The sequence below is a fragment of the Alosa alosa genome, chromosome 17 (assembly GCF_017589495.1).
Source record: "Alosa alosa isolate M-15738 ecotype Scorff River chromosome 17, AALO_Geno_1.1, whole genome shotgun sequence".
NCBI lineage: Eukaryota > Metazoa > Chordata > Actinopteri > Clupeiformes > Clupeidae > Alosa > Alosa alosa.
Genome location: NC_063205.1, coordinates 1,644,571 through 1,664,570, shown reverse-complemented (window position 1 = coordinate 1,664,570; position 20,000 = coordinate 1,644,571). Strand labels below are relative to the sequence as shown.

Sequence of the window (20,000 nt, the reverse complement as noted above, 5' to 3'; positions counted from 1 at the left end):
GGTAGCCAGCTTTTCAAAGTGCTTTCCATCAGTAATGTTAGCCGTGTTCTTGGTCCGAGTGAGGCGCCTCTCTCTCTCTCTCTCCCTCTCGCGCTGGTCGGACATAGCTTGCGGTGAGGGAGTAGTCCTGTGTCGTCTCTCTGTCTGATAGCCGTTAGCAGAGACGCCCGCGGTTTCCGAGGGATTATTGGAACTGCGAGCGAGCCGCGGAATGCTCACTTAGTTCTGGTCGTTCCCCGGGAGCTCGTGCGGAAGGATCCCGAAAGGCTGTTGCGCGAGCAGGCAATGGAGGAGTGAAGATAGGGGAAAAAAAAGATAGGAGCGCGAGGGACCAAGGGGTGTCTCCTTTCAAGTGTGTATCCAGCAGGTAGCCAGACCGCGGCACGGTAACGGTGTGTGTGTAACTCAAGAATACTCTGACAGCGCTAGACAGCGCCAGTATGATCAATCGGTGCAATCAGTTGGGCAATCAAATGTTTGCACGGTGGCGAGTCGCTGTTCTGACCACTGCACTTATCTCTGCGCGCGCGCGCGCGTGTGTGTTTGATGGATAGTTCTAAGTAACGAACCCGGTTCTTCCCATAGACTGTATAAAATAGGGTTCCCCTTTCACCGTATTCATTGTTTCTGTCTCCACTATATGCCAAGTCAGTGTTTCTGTCAGTGAAATGTTTCCATGATGGAACCGAATGTGGGGGCAACAAAGTAGCAGGCTCATGGAAGGCTAGAGTCAGGAGAGGCGAGCCGAGGAGTGCCAGTGATATTCCACACAGTTCTTAAAACAGCCAAACTCGCCGCTTTATGCCAGTACATGTGATTTAACTGAGTTGAAATGAAGTGTCAGTTGGTCTCCTGTCAGATGATTCACGACACATTTGCGGTCAGGAAGCCATATCGCTTTGAAACGGTTTTCCTGCGCCCCTCCCATTAGTTTCTGGGAAGCAACGTTAACGTTAGCCCTAGACTTACGCCTCAGCGATTTACCAACACCAAGGCTCACCTTACTCTCTTTAGTTACTGGTCTGTTTAGACATTACTCGAGTGTTTTACGACCCCGGGTCTGGATATGGTACAGGTTTTGAGCCGGCTTCTTGCGAATGAGGCGCATAAAAGTCGGTCGGCAGATGGGCTTTCCCCGCTGTGCTATGCTAGCTAGAGCTCGCCTGTACCGCCGTCGGGTTCAGCGACACAACCTGAAGCATCGTTAGATGTGCAGAATGTCAGAGGACGTAAAAATAAACGACAATATGTTTGTCCACCGCTCTCATAGCTTTGTTTACATTATGGGTGTTGGGAAGCTGACTGAATGACGTTGGTAAACAGCGAATCGCCCGGCGGTTTGGCTACCGTTACCGGCCGGCGTTTATTTCTTAGGGCTTGGAGCAACAGGTTGCTGTCTGATCAGCGAATCGCAAGCATCCCCGCGCGACGCGGCCGTTCACCTCAAATGACACAGTAATAGACATGGCCGACACACACACACGCTGTCACTTCAAAAACACAGAGTTAGTTTGAAGCGCAGCTTGTGATCGTGACCAACAATCTTGGAGTGAGTTCCTCACTAGCAATCAGTATTTACCACCTGTGTGAGAGAGAACTGAAGCGCAGGGTGGATGCCGTGGGACAAGGGACAGACGATAAGATTGTGTCCACACACACACACGTGTCTGGCGTTATCTGTATTGAACAGGTTTAAAGTATTGCCATAACAGCAAAGATGGGCAGATCTTAGAAGTTTCCTGGACTGATGGCCTTCCACGCTGATGTCATATGTCCAGTGTTTCTCCACACACACACACACATCCACACACACATACATACACACACACAACTCCTACAGATCGGTCAGCAGTCCTACAGCAAGGCCATGGACGTGTGTGTGTCTGTGTGTGTGTGTCTCTGTGGTGGAAGTAGTAGTCTTAACTCTGGGCTCTGATGTATGAGATGTAGTATACATGTATGTAATGTAAGGACTGGAGGCCCAGAAGCACATTCACTACGTATCTGGACAAGAAGACAGAGATGGGGACGGTCAGGGATCAGATCAGACTAGCCCATGCATCCCTCTCTTTCTCTCTATCCATGCATCCCTCTCTTTCTTTCTACCCATGCATCCCTCTCTTTCTCTCTATCCATGCATCCCTCTCTTTCTCTCTATCCATGCATCCCTCTCTTTCTCTCTCTATCCATGCATCCCTCTCTCTCTATGCATCCCTCTCTTTCTCTCTCTATCCATGCATCCCTCTCTTTCTCTCTCTATCCATGCATCCCTCTCTTTCTCTCTCTATCCATGCATCCCTCTCTCTCTCTATGCATATCCTCTCTCCATGCATCCCTCTCTTTCTCAGTCAGGGAAAAGATCAGACTAGCCCATGCATCCCTCTCTCTCTCTCTCCATGCATCCCTCTCTCTCTCTCTCTCTCCATGCATCCCTCTCTCTCTCTCTCTCTCCATGCATCCCTCTCTCTCTCTCTCTCTCTCTCTCTCTCCATGCATCCCTCTCTCTCTTTCTCTCTCCATGCATCCCTCTCTCTCTCTCTCTCTCTCTCCATGCATCCTCTCTCTCTCTCTCTCTCTCTCTCTCTCTCTCTCTCTGTGATCTATAATGATGTCATCAGGTGTGTTCCTTGGGCAACTGTGATGAAGTCTCATTGTACTCTAATCAGAGTTGGAAGCAATTGCTGCTGATAAATGTACACACACACGCATGCATACACACATACTTACACACACACACACACACACATACTTACACACACACACACACACATACTTACACACACACACACACATACACACACACATACACACACACACACACACACACACACACACACACACATACTTACACACACACACACATACAGGTATTGGTTCTCTGACTCTCTGACCAGTGTGTGTATCCCAGAATCCTCCCTCTTGCACGCTATCCCAGAATCCCCCTCTCACACACGTTAACCCAGAATCCTTTTCTGTCTCAGGTCTTGCGCTCTCTTCCTCATTTTCGTCTCTCTGTCCAGAAAGATTTGGGGAGGAGGGGACACTCACACTTGTGTAACACTTTTGTAACACACACACAGACACCCCAAAGTTCTGTGCATGCGGCATCTCTCCTCTGTTCTCGGTCCTCCAGCTCGTGCCCTGGACATCCTTCAAAGCGCCACATCGTCTCATTTGTCTAACTGCAACCAGGGGAGGTGAGAGCGAGGAGAGACCAGACGTGCGAGGAAACACAAGAGCGTCACAAGAGCGTCACGAGAGCATCCTATATGCGGAAGCGTTTTCAGTCGGAATTGTGCGATCATTAGTCCAAGTTTCCAAAGTTAAAAAAGTTCCCTCCCACGTCTGACAACTTTCAGTTTCAAACAAGTTTGTAGCGCTTGTTTTGTTCACGTATTGTAATTAAATACAATCAATCAGGAATATCCCACAGCGTTTCCCCTAGAATTTTTTCCAGCAGCGGTGCTGTTGATCGTAGGAAGCCCAAAAAAAAACATATGAAAAAAATGACTCCTTAAATGGTGATTTTGTGAAAGAAATGGACAGATTGAGTTACAAATTGATTTGTATTGTAAATGGACAGATTGAGTTACAAATGATGACATAACCATCAACACAAGCATGATTCTTGCAGTACTTGAACAGGATTATTTATGTTTTTCTTTCACCTTTTTCATTTACATTATTAGTATTAGCCACCGTACAACTGTACACTGTAGGCCACTGTACAAACTATTACTATTTAGAATATACAGTGCTGTGCATAAGTTAAGACATTTATATACAATAACATTTATTTACGATACATGATGCATTAAAAAATAATTGATGTCCTATTGAGGCTTGCTTGATTCTCACGGTTTTAAGCTAACTTAGTAGTGTTGTTTTGCATGGTGCATAAGAATATGTGGATGAAATTAATTATGTTTCCCATGTCATTTGGTAAAATAAATGCTCAAAAACTCCATCTTGGATTATAGCAGATAAGTGTCTTGTATCATATCTATAATTTTGGTGAGCTCTACAGGAATTACAAACTATCTCAGATGTAATGCTTGCGTATCCTATTACTCAAATTCAATTAAACCCACCAATAGGCTAGCTAGACCTTAGTTTCACAGCCTAGGTATGTTAGCAACTGGGGCTTGAAAGCATTGCCTGTATCACAAAACAAAAACTAAACAATGCGTGGATTTATCTGGGAATAGGGTACTGAAGGTAGCGAGCTATCTATCTGGCGTATTTAATTTGGTTCCTTGGTTAACATAATGTAGGCTACGTTTTTTGCACAAAATTGCGTCTGCTAATAAACTTAAACATAAACACCAACAAAGCGTGATCTCCTGTGGAATCCCCTGACTCGCCTTCAACGTTAGCTTACTATTATTTGTTGACATGAAACCTGAACGAACGGCAGCTGTTCCTGAAGTTCACTTGCGTCTTTTTTTTTTTTTTAATTAGGCAACTTTTTTTGCAGTGCCGCTTGAATTCCAGGAGCGGCGCTGCGCCGCTGATGAATGCATTGTAGGGGAAACACTGGCCCACATTCATTCATGTCTGGAACTATCAAACTACCTCATTATCAGGGTCGATAAGTGGGAATAGTCCATGTTCATATGATTACCTCATTATCAAGGTCGATAAGTGGGAATAGTCCATGTTAATATGATTACCTCATAAGTGGGAATAGTCCACATTCATATGATTACCTCATTATCAGGGTCGATAAATGGGAATAGTCCATGTTAATATGATTACCTCATAAGTGGGAATAGTCCATGTTCATATGATTACCTCATTATCAGGGTCGATAAATGGGAATGGTCAATGTGCATATGATTACCTCATTGTTAGGGTCGATAAGTGGGAATACTCCATGTTCATATGATTACCTCATAAGTGGGAATACTCCATGTTCATATGATTACCTCATAAGTGGGAATAGTCCACATTCATATGATTACCTCATTATTAGGGTGGATAAGTGGGAATAGTCCATGTTCAGGCTAAATAAGTGGGAATACTCCATGGACATATGATATGTGTAGGCTTTGGTATAAGTTAATATTCTCTGCAATGTGTGTGTAACAATGGTCTGTTTATTCTAGCCAATGAGGTGATGGTTCTCTGCATCATCAGTAATTGACGTCTCTTAAAAGTGAGTGAGCAGGACATCTTGGCTGTTTCTCAAAGTTCCTCGAGGATACATGCTTAGTAGAACTAAGGAGTCAAATCCTTCAAAGACGAGGCAACGGTTCTTCTTAGCGTTCGGAAAACACACAATGGAACAGACTAGCGAGTGTGCAGGAAGCCACAGGTGTGTCTGTGTGTGTGTGTGCAGGAAGCTGCAGGTGTGTGTGTGTGTGTGTCTGCAGGAAGCTGCAGGTGTGTGTGTGTATGCGTGCGCAGGAAGCTGCAGATGTGCATTATTGAAATTCATGCCTCCTGCTCAATGAATGCACCACTGTCATTCCCCCACTCAATAAATTAAATTCTACATGTTTGATTAAAATGCACCAGTATCATTCCCCCACTCAATGAATTAAATTCTACATGTTTGATTAAAATGCACCAGTATCATTCCCCCACTCAATGAATTAAATTCTACATGTTTGATTAAAATAGACCAGTATCATTCCCCCACGTCAATAAATTAAATTCTACATGTTTGATTAAGGCGAGACACTACAGGTGAATAGGGTAAAATTTTTAACAAGCAGATATCACTATGAAACTTACCCAGTTGATTACTTACATTGATATGAGAAAAAAATGTATTACAAGTTTTCTGTAATTTAATGTTTACATATGCAAATTAGGCATTATCTAATTAAATATGCGCTGATTTGCATACATTTTAAAGCAAGAAACCTGAGCATTGGATACAGCCAGGTTCAAAATTATGTCTTCATTGTGTTCAGATAATAGATGTTGAAAAATTTACAGAGGGATTTATGAATATCTACTTTAGTTATCCTGTAAATCAGAATATGATGTCAATAGCCCTAAAAAATCGATTTTGCCATGTTTTTATGCATAAAATGTCATGTAAGTCAGGTTAGGAATAATATATCAACAAACCCCTCTGTAAAATTTTTCGAAATATAGTTTCATATAAGGCATAAGTCTAGAAAGTTTGGTGTATGTAAGTGCTTCTGAGTTTCCTTGCTCAGAGTGGGAGAGGAAACTCGTTTTGAGAAAACAGCCTTGAAAGACAGCCAATGAGATTCCGTTCTCAGCCTAGACTCGTCTTTGAACTTTTGCGATTGGTTGCTGATACAAAGGAAGTGTTCATATATGGATCACATAGCGTGATACAGGAAAAACAGCTTTCCAACGGTAATACACACAATATGTTTTCGGTCACAGTCGCGGGAGTGCATGCAAGGTTAGAATGTTAACTTTCGCTGAATTTAGGATCAATATACAGGCGCGAGTAGACACAATATAATGAAATAAACACCTACATGTGTAAATCGGACTTTTTTGTTGAAGTAGTGTGATAGAATACATGCTAAGGTAACAGACTAGCTCAAAATCTCGAAATTGACCAGTGCATGAAAAAACGATGTTTTCACCTGCCGTGTCTCGCCTTAATCTGCTAAAATAAACCAGCAGCAACCAATAAGCAAAATCGTAAAGAGAAAAGTATAGGCCTACTAATTAGCTCGCAATCGCGCTTATAGGAAAGGGCTTAAATACCCTTCCTAAATGCCTTGCTCTCATAGGAAAAGGTTTAAATAGTCTTCACACGATTACGGTGTGAGAGTTCAAAGTCGTCAAAAGACCTTACTTCACTTGGGCTACATGACACACACATGCTTCCTAGAAAATTCAGCAAAAGGAAGCGCTTCGGTAGAGTTCTCTTCTCCTCTCCTCCACTCCTCCTTTCTTCTCTTCTCCTCTCCTCCACTCCTCCTTTCTTCTCTTCTCCTCTCCTCCACTCCTCCTTTCTTCTCTTCTCCTCTCCTCCACTCCTACTTTCTTCTCTTCCTCTCCTCTGTCCTGAGGTGTGTGTGTGTGTTCTATAGTGTTGCTTGTCCTCCAGGGTTGTGTGTGTGTAAGTATGTGCTCTCTTGTGCTAACTGTCTTGTGTGTGTGTGCGTGCGTGTGTGTGTGTGTGCACGTACTGTTTAGTGCTAAATGGCCTGGGGTATTGTGGAGGTTGGATGCCCACCTGGTTTCTTGTCTCCATTAAAGGAAATGGATGTTCTGCTCTGCTTAACCCCTACAGAACCAACCCCCCCACAGAGCCCCCCACACCCTGCCCAGACACACAAAACCACACACACACACAAAACCACACACACACACAGAACCACACACACACACAGAACCACATACCTCCCTACAGAACCTGAATTGATCATGATGGATTCGGTTGATTGTGTGTGAGTGTGTGTGTGTGTGATTGCATGTGCAAATGTACTAGTAGATACTATGTGCTATAACTGCAGGATGATTCTCAAGTCAATGAGTGAGTGTGTTAAATAATTATGATTTCAGTATCGACCTAAATAATCATGTTTTGTGTGAGTGTGTGATGAGTTGTGTGACTGGACTTGTTCAGACATGGCAGAGAGAGAAGACCAGAAAAACCACCCCACCACAGTCACACACACACACCTCACATCACATAACACACACACACACACACCTCACATCACATCACATCACATAACACACACACACCTCACATCACACACACACTCACATTTCATTCATATAGCCTCTCTCACATCGTACACACACACACGCTTCTTTGACTACACTTCATCATACACTTTCATTTAACCCATTTCTTTATAACACACACACACACACACACGCTCTGATGAGAGTGGAGGAGATGAAGTGTGTGAGACTGATTTAAATAAGACAGAAAGAGGTTAATCACACTCAGTTACCCTAGTTCTGAGACGCGTATGTGTCTGTGCGTATCTGTCTGTGCGTGTGTGTCTGTGCGTGTGTGTGTGTGTGTGTGCTTGCAAGCTACATCCTCAGACTGTAGACTCTGGTGGTGAGTGTGTGTTTTAATTTTTATATCCTGTCTCTTTCTGAGATGGTGGAGTGTTCACTGTGTATGAGTGTGTGCAACATCTTCAGACTGTGTGCGTGTGTGCGCAACATCTTCTGACTGTGTGTGTGTACCGTGTGCTTACAGGCTCGTTAGGCTTCAGGGTCTGACAAAGTGCACCCAGTCTGTTTTCCCTGCATCATGTTGGCAAGTGTGTGTGTGTGTGTGTGGCGGGCCGTGTGCGTATCTCTCTATGTGGTGGGGTGTGTCTGTGTCTGTTTTTTTTACAATCTTCCGGCATGCTGGCGTGTGTGTGTGTGTTCCCTATGACCTGCTGGTCTCCTCTCTGTGTCCTCTTGCCAGTGGCACTCACCAGTAGGGGTGGGCGATATATATCGACAATATCGTGATTGTTGTTTTAACAATGTGCAAATTGACATTATCGAGTATTTAAATTACACTTGAAATCACGCATTGAAACCCCATACATTTACTAAATCCAGGAGGTGTATGCGGGAGAAGACCCTGGCTGCAGCAGAGCAAGTGTCACATGATCACTAGTGGGTCCACGTTGTCACACACACGCCTAATGTTTATTTTGTGCAGCGAGAGGTAGGCTACTTGGGATTTTGTGCAGCGAGAGGTAGGCTACTTGGGATTTTGTGCAGTGAGAGGTAGGCTACTTGGGATTTTGTGCAGCTAGACTAGGCTACTTGGGATTTTGTGCAGTGAGAGGTAGGCTACTTGGGATTTTGTGCAGCTAGACTAGGCTACTTGGGATTTTGTGCAGTGAGAGGTAGGCTACTTGGGATTTTGTGCAGTGAGAGGTAGACTACTTGGGATTTTGTGCAGCTAGACTAGGCTACTTGGGATTTTGTGCAGTGAGAGGTAGGCTACTTGGGATTTTGTGCAGTGAGAGGTAGGCTACTTGGGATTTTGTGCAGTGAGAGGTAGGCTACTTGGGATTTTGTGCAGCTAGACTAGGCTACTTGGGATTTTGTGCAGTGAGAGGTAGGCTACTTGGGATTTTGTGCAGTGAGAGGTAGGCTACTTGGGATTTTGTGCAGCGAGAGGTAGACTAGGCTACTTGGGATTTTGTGAAGTGAGAGGTAGGCTACTTGGGATTTTGTGCAGCGAGAGGTAGGCTACTTGGGATTTTGTGCAGCTAGACTAGGCTACTTGGGATTTTGTGCAGTGAGAGGTAGGCTACTTGGGATTTTTATTGCAGTGAGAGGTAGACTACTTGGGATTTTGTGCAGCTAGACTAGGCTACTTGGGATTTTGTGCAGTGAGAGGTAGACTACTTGGGATTTTGTGCAGTGAGAGGTAGGCTACTTGGGATTTTGTGCAGTGAGAGGTAGACTAGGCTACTTGGGATTTTGTGCAGCGAGAGGTAGGCTACTTGGGATTTTGTGCAGTGAGAGGTAGACTAGGCTACTTGGGATTTTGTGCAGTGAGAGGTAGACTAGGCTACTTGGGATTTTGTGCAGCGAGAGGTAGGCTACTTGGGATTTTGTGCAGTGAGAGGTAGACTAGGCTACTTGGGATTTTGTGCAGTGAGAGGTAGACTACTTGGGATTTTGTGCAGTGAGAGGTAGACTAGGCTACTTGGGATTTTGTGCAGTGAGAGGTAGACTACTTGGGATTTTGTGCAGTGAGAGGTAGACTACTTGGGATTTTGTGCAGCTAGACTAGGCTACTTGGGATTTTGTGCAGTGAGAGGTAGACTACTTGGGATTTTGTGCAGTGAGAGGTAGACTAGGCTACTTGGGATTTTGTGCAGTGAGAGGTAGACTAGGTTACTTGGGATTTTGTGCAGCTACTTCTGTTCAAGTAGCATTGATGAGTCACGTTTTTTCCTACATGGTATTATATGGAGAGAAAACATTAGCCTTTGAGTATTTTAATAGTCAGTGGTAAACAAAGAACTCTTCACATGTAGGCCAAACCTTTTGTAAATGGTCTGAAGTTCGCTCTAAATATACATGTTTATTGATTATGCTAACTGTTAGCATCTCTATGGGATTTCTCATATACATTAGCCATAAGCTAACATATTAGTTTCTATTCTGTAACTTGGAATGTTAGCCTACATCAGTGGTCCCCAAACATTTTCTTCCGAGGGCCAGCTCACTATGCCTGGCTCTAAGAGAGGGCCAGAGACTCGGAGTATATCAGTGAACAACAGCATTCTACCTTAGTTGAATATTCCATTACATTTAATCATAGGCTATTGCAATTTAATACCATTGTTAGCGTTGTTAGTGTTTATATTGCCATCATGCCATATCAGTGTAAAATGTAGCTCAAATTAAATAATACTAATAAAAAGACGTTTGTATTCCCAGTAGTATTAGCAGGGAGTCCCAAAAGTATATTTTCTTAAAAATGCGTGAACTCTGAACTCTGTGTCTTTGCATACACTGCTTAAAGTTGTGAAAATCCTACAAATAATTTAAAGTTCTCACACTATGAGAATTGTTCTCACACTATGAGAATTGTTCTCACACTATGAGAATTGTTCTCACAATATGAGAAAAGTTCTCACAATATGAGAAGTGCTGAAGTGGTCTGAAATGACCACCATTCTAACTTTTAGTCACCTGATGAGAACTTTGTGAACTCTTTGTATGAACATTTGAATGAGTGAATAAAAAATAGAAATAATTATCCCAGAAAGTCCCAAAAATATGACTTGAATAGAAGTTAGTTAGTTATTAACAATTAATTGATAAACTTTTAGAATACTTTGAGCACTGATGCAGTCAGCATAGGCCTCTTACATTGTTTGCACGTAGGCCTACATTTCATTCCGTTTTCGATAGCAAACGCGAAACAACCACAAGTGGACGAGTATTACATGTGTACTGTTAAGACCCGCCATAGAGAATGAATGGCGGAAATTACGGAGGTTATAGTTTGACGATGTCGTACTCCCGTGCGGGCCGGTTGCTATATACCACGGCCATGTTTTGGGGGGCCACCCAAAATGAGGTCGCGGGCCGTAGTTTGGGGGCCACTGGCCTACATGATTGATTAAACAAAACCTTGAAGGAAATAACTGAGATGTACTCTGATGGTCTGCTTAGTTTTACAGTGAATCCTAAGTAAAGGTTTTTGAAAGGAACTTCAGTTTCAGACTTTCTCTTGGGAAACTGTTAGGCCTACTCATCTTCTCTAATGTAGCTGCTAGACCATGTCATTGCTACACACACAAGTGGGGACAGAATTGGAAATGTGTCATATAGGTTAGTATTGTATTGATGCTATTCATAAATAATGAGCTGTAAAGTAACTCAGACTTTTACAAATTTCTTAAAGGATATCGACTAATTATCATAGTATCCTACTCACTGTATTTATGAAACGTGTGTTAGTAGCCTCCTCACTGTATTTATAAAACGTGTGTGTTAGTACGTGTGTGTTAATAGCCTCCTCACTGTATTTATGAAACGTGTGTGTTAGTATTCTCCTCACTGTATTTATAAAAGGTAATCCAGACGTGTGTTAGTAGCCTCCTCACTGTGTTTATGAAACGTGTGTGTTAGTAGCCTCCTCACTGTATTTATGAAATATGTGTGTTAGTATCCTACTCACTATTATGAAACGTGTGTGTTAGTATTCTCCTCACTGTATTTATGAAAGGTAATCCAGACGTGTGTTAGTAGCCTCCTCACTGTGTTTATGAAACGTGTGTGTTAGTATTCTCCTCACTGTATTTATGAAAGGTAATCCAGACCTCCTTTTCCTCCTGGCACTCTCTCCATCCCTCTCTCCCTCTCCCCCTGTTGTGGTTGTTCCTGAGTCATCTCTAGCAGATGGCTGACATGCTGGTGTCATGTTCATGAGGTGACTGTGTGTGTGTGCGTGCGCGCGCGCATCACACGTGTATTTGTAAATATCCTTTTGATGAAGCTATGTTAAAGACCATTTGTGTGTATGAACATGGTGTGTGTGTGTGTGTGTGTGTGAGGCAGGGAGGGTTGCAATCTATATGGGGGATGGGGGTGTGTGTGAGGCAGGGTTGCAGTCTATATGGGTGTGTGTGTGTGTGTGTGTGTGTGAGGCAGGGTTGCAGTTTATATGGGTGTGTGTGTGTGTGTGAGGCAGGGTTGCAGTCTATATGGGTGTGTGTGTGTGTGTGAGGCAGGGTTGCAGTCTATATGGGTGTCTTGTGGCTGGGTTGCCCAGTGACTCACCTCAGCTATTCTGAGAGACACCCCACACACACACACACAAACAACATAGGAATAGAGAGAGGGTGGGTGTGTGTGTGTTCCTGAAGGTTGGACAGAGCATGCCACTATTGTTGAAAGTGAAGCTTCCGTTTGCGTGTGTGTGTGTGTGTGTGTGTGTGTGTGTGTGTGTGTGTGAGGTTGGCCAGGGGCCTTGGAAAGGGCTTACTCCTGCAGAGTCTTCGTCCGGCTCCTCCTGGTAGCTCTGCAGTCTCGGTCAGTGTGTGATTACTGTGTGTGTGTGTGATTACTGTGTGTGTGTGAGATTACTGTGTGTGTTTGTGTGTGTGTGTTTGTGATTACTGTGTGTGTGTGTTTGTGATTACTGTGTGTGTTTGTGATTACTGTGTGTGTGTGTGTGTGTGATTACTATGTGTGTGTGTGTGTGTGTGTGTGTGTGTGATTTACTATGTGTGTGTGCGTGTGATTACTGTGTGTGTGATTAGTGTGTGTGTGTGATTAGTGTGTGTGTGTCACATAGGTGTGTGTGTTTGTGTTGTGTAAATAGTGCCTCTATATGATGCTGTCAACAAGTTCATTGCCTCCCTCCCCGGAAAACACAGCTAACACACTATAAATAAACATCATAAACGTGTGTGTGTGTGTGTGTGTGTGTATTCTCACCTCAAAAGACCTCAAACAGGAGAAAATGGTAAGACTAGCAAAGTTTAAAAAGTTATTTAAATGTATATTTTAAAGTGTGTCTGTGTGTGTGTCTGTGTGTGTGTCTGTGTGTGTCTGTGTGTGTGTGTGTGTGTGTGTGTGTGTGTGTGATGGGCTGATAGGTTGTAGCCATTGCATCTGTAAGTGGGAGGAGTGTCTTGTCTGTGGACTCTATGCGTTTTATTTACATGTGAAATGGGGACATTCGTCATTGCCTCAATGAGACACACACACTCTCTCTCTCACTCACTCCTCACTCACTCACACACTCACACACACACACACACACACACACTCTGTGGGCAACAAAGGGGGCTTTTTACGAGACAATGAATGAGGGTATTTTTTCATGTCAAACAAAATGAGCAAACAAACGCTGCTAAACAAACGCTGCCCTCACATAAGCAAGCCTTTATGTTCGCCTGTGGGCACACACACACACACACCCCCCCACCCACACACACTCTCTTACATGCAATGATGTATATGCCCAAGTGCGTCTACGAGTACTTGTGCACACACACACACACACACACACTAACATGTACACATTGAATGCTGTTTTATGCTTCTGCGTCGAATTGACTGCGTAGCCCCACAGAGCCATGTACCCCTCAGTGATGCGATACATTGCGCAAGTGGCGATACGATATATTGTGTAAGTGGCGATACGATACATTGTGATACGATATATTGCGATAGGATATATTGCGCAAGTAGCGATACGCTATATTGCGCAAGTAGTGATACGCTATACCGACATCGACTCACAGCCCTAGTGTGCACACACTACTTTAGGCTAGGCCTGGGCTGTTTCACACACTCCCTAGTGTTCACACACTACTTTAGGCTAGGCCTGGGCTGTTCCACACACTCCACTCAGGGTGTGTGTGTGTCACCAGATGATCATGAGGTTAACAGCCCCCAGCTGTTTCCTTGGAAACGGCAGCAGACATTCAGGCCATGATTTGCTCCTGATCAGCTCGTGTGTGTGTCTGTGTCTGTGTCTGTGGGCTGTATTAGAACAAAGATATTACGAAATACTGTACATCTCATAATGAGTAGTTATTCACCATCATTTGCAAATTGGTAATGACGGTTAAAAGGGATTAGGGGATAGGCGAGAGACACGTATGGAGCACAGCTGAAGACGCACTGTCACGAGATATAAGCAACTCCTCTGCAGGATAAATGTTGTTTTATTCAGTCATTTGAGCAACATTAGGGTAAGTGTTGCTTTTTCCAGCCTATGTTTTCGGTGGTAACCCATTGTCAGTCAATAGTGAAAGTAACTGCATATAACTGTCTTGTCGTTGACTGACTCCTTGGTGAAGTTAGTTTCACTTTGCCAATGAGTTCAAATAGACGAGTGCAAATGCGTGAAGGCAATGCTAGGTTTTAGTAAAGCATGGTTTAAGAATGACTATTCTATCACGGTCTGTAAACAGCCTCCTTCAAATGCGCCTTTGAATGCCAAAATACCGATGCATTTATTTGATATATCGCGCGTTGCGCCGTTAAAGGAATGACAGATGTCATTCTCATTGGTTTAAAATGATGTTACGCCCCAAACACACCATATGACTGATTAAAAACCTAGGAACACCTTGTTACGCCATGCGCTCCACTTTTGATAGCGAAACCCCTCCCAATGTGAACTGGACATCCTACTAAATTTGAATAGACTTTTGACGAGTGACGATGCACTTTAGAATGTCATGATGGGGCCCTGTGTGTGTGTGTGTGTGTGTGCTGGTGTGTTAGCACAATTGTAATTAGTCTCCGGCAGCTCCTGTGTGTGTGTGTGTGTGTGTGTGTGTACGAGACTGAGTCTCTAGTGATTGTGTGAGTGTATAAGATACCCTGTGTGTGTGTGTTTTAGAGAGAGAGTTGAGAGAGAGGTTAATGTGTGTACAGCAGGAAAGGAAGTGTGTATGTTTGTACAGTGTGCCCCTGCGCATGTGTGTGTGTGTGTGTGTCTGTATACATAGTTTGGATGTTGATGTGCAGTACATGTTGATGTATGTATATAAGTGGAATTGATTTTTGTGTGTGTGTGTGTGTGCGTGTGCGCGCGCGTTGTTTGTATATAAGTGGAAGTGATTTCTTATTTTTGTCTTACGGAAACATGACCATCATCACATGATGGGAGAACAACGAATCAGGGAGGGAAACGTCAGACTGAAGAGGTCCAATCAGGAAGGAAACGTGGGGTTACATCATCAATGCAGATGTGGATTTACCTTTCCACATTAAACCGTGAATGAAAATGGGGCCGATAGCGTTTGCAAATCATTCCATTTCAGAAGCTCAAAATCAACAGTGTAGAGTACATGAGTTACAAACATAATGTAACAAACTGCAAAGTTGTCTCAGAATGGTTTTATTGGTTACGCACCAAAACACACAAACGTCATTACACAGGCAACAAAAAGGAGGTCAATTAAACAAGCACGATACACAAACAGGGTAGTCACATACAATACACGGGGTAAACACATGAGGTACAACATAAAGAAAGACTATACCATCTAACACATACATGACAAGGTAAACGCAATTACTCATACTAAAACCAACATCAACATTACACACACACACATACACTGCACAGCATTATGGGAGTTCAGTCATGAACCAGCTAGGCTCAGTTCACTACAATAATTAGAGTAGTGTACATGAGTTACAAACGTAATTAGAGTACATGAGTTATAAACGTAATTAGAGTACATGAGTTACAAACGTAATTAGAGTAGTGTACATGAGTTACAAACTTTAGCTATTTAAAGGGTTCAGGATTTTGGACATAGGACCAAGTTAGCAAGTGTGATTTATCAGTGGAGACCGTTTTCAACACGTTTCATCCAGTCCTTCTAGTTGCAGAGTTCGCAGGTGCTAGGCTAGCGCAAGTCATCAGTATGTGTTAGCAGTCTTACCCACTCCACTCCACAGTACACCTGGACATCCTGAACCACCCCTTTAAGGGGACATGCTCTACCGTTTGAAAGTTATTAAACTCATATGCTGCATTTCAAATAAAGCGCATGCTTAAAATGTCTGTTATAAACAACGAACGCATGAGTGAGACGGTTCAAACATGGCCAGGCCCAGGCAGACTAGCCTTAAAAGCTTTTTTCAGAGGCCAGATGCGATGATTGATGGTAATCGGTAACGCCTGAAGCCTCAGGTGTCAGATCCACCACCACCACCAGAGAAAAAGGCAAAGTGTCGGCGTATCGGTGACGTTGGAAGTGGAGGTGTGGGGAGTGCAGCCGCGCCATGGCAACTGTGTTCTGTTCCCAGAGCAGCTTTCTCTGTCTATGATCTGCAGGCTTAGGGCCTCCTCGACAAGGAGATTGCTGGTCCGTGGATAATTTGCGGCACAATCGAAAGGAACCGCGGACCGAAATGAAAAGAAACTAAACTTTGTCCATAATAGAAAATATTTCTTGATTTAGTGTTATCAAATAAAGAGGCATAGCATTAGGGGGTAGTGGTGTGAGCGCTCATTCAATGTGTGTGCGCATCTGCGTGAGTGAAACTGTTAAACCGCTGGAGATAATGTGGGTCGCAGCAACAAACAACGTAGCCTATTTAAACAACGAACCAAGCGGATTCTTGCTGTCCATGAAAACAGCATAGCTAGAGACTGGCTAGATCTTTAAATTGACACTAGTTAAGCATGTTTAAGTTGGGCTACTGAACATGTTGCATTCTATATGGCCTGATTATGTCATTCTTTAAGCTACATAGCCTTCAGTTTTCCTCAACTTGACTAATTAAGAAGCGATAATAGGATATTTGACCGGCATATCATCAAAATGAAAGCGAAACCTCTGCCGAATTTAAATCAATCTGGAATGGTTTAGACATGGCCACACGCTCATTCACTTGCTCGCTGTGTGTGTGAATCAGAAGCCTGAGAAGCTGTGCTGTTCCGCCTCCTCCCCTTTACACTTCATTTGAACTCATCAGAGGGAGCGACGCGTGTGTGATGCAGGGAGAGCAAACATACTGTTGATGTCTGGTCCTCAGGCCTGTGTGTGTGTGTGTGTGTGTGTGACGCAGGGAGAGTGCAAATATACTGTTGTTGTCGTCTCAGCTCCACGGCTCAGTTGCCCAGCAGCACAGGATAACCTTTGTCCTCAGGCCCCTGTGTGTGTGTGTGTGTGTGTGTGTGTGTGTGTGTGTGCGTGCGTGCGTGCGTGCGTCTTATACCCTTATGAAATCAGTCTTAGTATTGTGAAATATTTTTTTTTCTAAATTCAGTTCAGTGTTTCTAGAATTTTTTTCCAGCAGCGGTGCTGATCGTAGGAAATGACTCCTTAGATGGCGACTTCTGGTGGATTTTGTGAAAGAAAGAAAAGAAAATTGAGTTACAAATGATGACATCACCATCAGCACAAGCATTTACAAAGCATGATTATTGCAGTACTTGAACAGGATTCATGTTTTTCTTTCACCTTTTTCATTTACACTATTACAACTGTACACTGTAGGCCACTGTACAAACTATTACTATTTAGAATATATAGTGCTGTGCATAAGTTAAGACATTGATATATAATAACATTTATTTATTTATGATACATTAAAAAATAATTGATGTCCTATTTTTAATTAAGGCATTAAGACAAAAGGCAAAATATGTTTTTTCAATTTCAGCATGGGTGTCTTAACTTTTGCACAGCACTGTATAAACTATATAGACTTCTCTTTCATGCCATTACACTGTATTGTTGCTGTGCAAGTTGAATTGAGTGCCTGTCACTTTAATGCCGTGACGACCCGTGGCCTTGGTTTGATTCTCACGGTTTTAAGCTAACTTAGTAGCGTTGTTGTGCATGGTGCATAAGAATATGTGGATGAAATGAATTATGTTTCCCATGTCATTTGGTAAAATAAATGGTCAAATCTATCTTGGATTATAGCAGATAAGTGTCTTGTATCATTTCTATAATTTTGGTGAGCTCTACAGGAATTACAAACTATCTCAGATGTAATGCTTGCGTATCCTATTACTCAAATTCAATTAAACCCACCAATAGGCTAGCTAGACCTTAGTTTCACAGCCTAGGTATGTTAGCAAAACAGGGCTTGAAAGCATTGCCTGTATCACAAACAAAAACTAAACAATGCGTGGATTTATCTGGGGAATAGGGTGCTGAAGGTAGAGGCGAGCTATCTGGCTGGCGTATTTAATTTGGTTCCTTGGTTAACATAATGTGGCTCGTTTTTGCACAAAATTAGTCTGCTAATAAACTTAAACATAAACACCAACAAAGCGTGATCTCCTGTGGGAATCCGACTGGGCGCCTTCAACGTTAGCTTACTATTTGTTGACATGAAACCTGAACGAGCAGGCAGCTGTTCCTGAAGTTCACTTGCGTCTTTTTTTTTTTAATTAGGCAACTTTTTTTGCGGTGGTATTGAATTCCAGGAGTGGGCGCCGCTGATGAAATAATACATTGTGGGGAAACATTGCAGTTTGTGCTTCATTGTCCAAAACTGCGTGTGCAGAGGACACAGGCCACACATGGGGCTTGCTGTACTGGGGCAGTGCTGGGCACATCTAGGGGGCAGTTTGGACTACCAGGGCAGATCTAGGAGGCAATACTGGTACTAATGATGTTGTTGTTGTAAGTTGAGCCAGAGACAGATCATTGGCTCTGTTCTAGCAGATATCTGGCTGAGCCGGTTCTAGAGTAGAGCCTTTGAGATCAGAGGTTCTTGTGCATTAGTGTTTGGAGGTTCTTGTGGAGGTTCTTGTGGAGGTTGTTCAGAGGTTCTTGTGCATTAGTGTGTAGGCGTCAGCAATGGTACCATATTAACACAGGCACGCCTGGAGCTGGTAGCCATGTTGTTGAGGTCAAGATCTGCTAATTGCTAAATATCTTCCACGTTTCCCTCCAAACATCAGAACAGAACCCGTAGACAGAGCAGAACCTGTAGAGCAGAACCTTTTCGTCGCTTTTTAGGCGGATAAATTCTTCACTTGGTATCGGTTATCGAAACAATGATTTTGGTATCGTGACAACACTGATACTTATCTGGAACTTTCTGCTGTTGTTTTGGACTAACTCTCTCTCTCTCTCTCTCTCCACCTCCCCCCTCTCTCTCTCTCTCTTTCTCTCCCCCAGGTGAGGGTGTGCCCCTGAGCAACCTGAGTGTGTGTTGAGGCTAATGCTAACAGCTAACTGCTGCCCAGAGACCTGTCAATCACCCAGAGACCAGCCATTCACACCGCCTGACCTGTCAATCACCCAGAGACCTGTCAATCACCCAGAAACGAGCCAATCACAACGCCTGACCTGCGGATCATGACCCACCCGCTAAGGGCCCTGACTTAAGAGCGACAGGCGTTTCCATAACAACACCCCCACCACTTCCTCCACTCCTCTTCCCTCCATCCCTCCATCCCTCTGCACTCCTCCGCTGCGCCCTCTCTGTGCCCTCTCTCTGGTCAGCATGTATGGCAGTGCCCGCTCCGTGAGTAAGCTGGAGGGGGCCCACAGCGCGGGCGGTGGCGTGGGGGGGGGCAGTGGTCAGAGCCCTGGGCGATCCCCGCGTTTGCCTCGTTCCCCCCGGCTGGGGCATCGGCGTACCAACAGCTCGGGTGGGGCAGGGGGGGGCATGGGCGGGGGCAAGACCCTCTCCATGGAGAACATCCAGTCCCTAAACGCCGCCTACGCCACCAGCGGGCCCATGTACCTGAGCGACACACACACACACGCGCACCACGCGCACACACACTGCCGCCCGTCGCCTCCGCCTCCGCCGCTGACCTGCCCAAGAGCAGCGTGGACGCTTTGGTTACCGCCGCGGGGGGGGGCAGCCGGGGGGTCGGGGTCGCCTGGCCGGGTGCCGGAGAGCTGGAGGGCGTCGCCATGGGCAGCAGCCCCAACATCGCCTCGGCGACCACCAGCGACGCCATCGCCTTCGGAGACCACCACCATGCCGCGTCGGCCGCTGCCTGGATCCCACCGTGCCACACTTTCGCTCGCAGGCGGGACAACGCGGGTGCAGGGACCCGTAGACGAGCTGGAAGGAGGAGTGCTGGGAGAACGAGCTCCTGCGGCGCGACG

The 20,000-nt window shown here is 44.4% G+C and overlaps 1 pseudogene; it reads left to right on the top strand.

Moving 5' to 3' along the window:
• LOC125310953 overlaps positions 1 to 20,000 on the top strand; it is a 162,665-nt pseudogene that overhangs the window by 294 nt on the left and 142,371 nt on the right.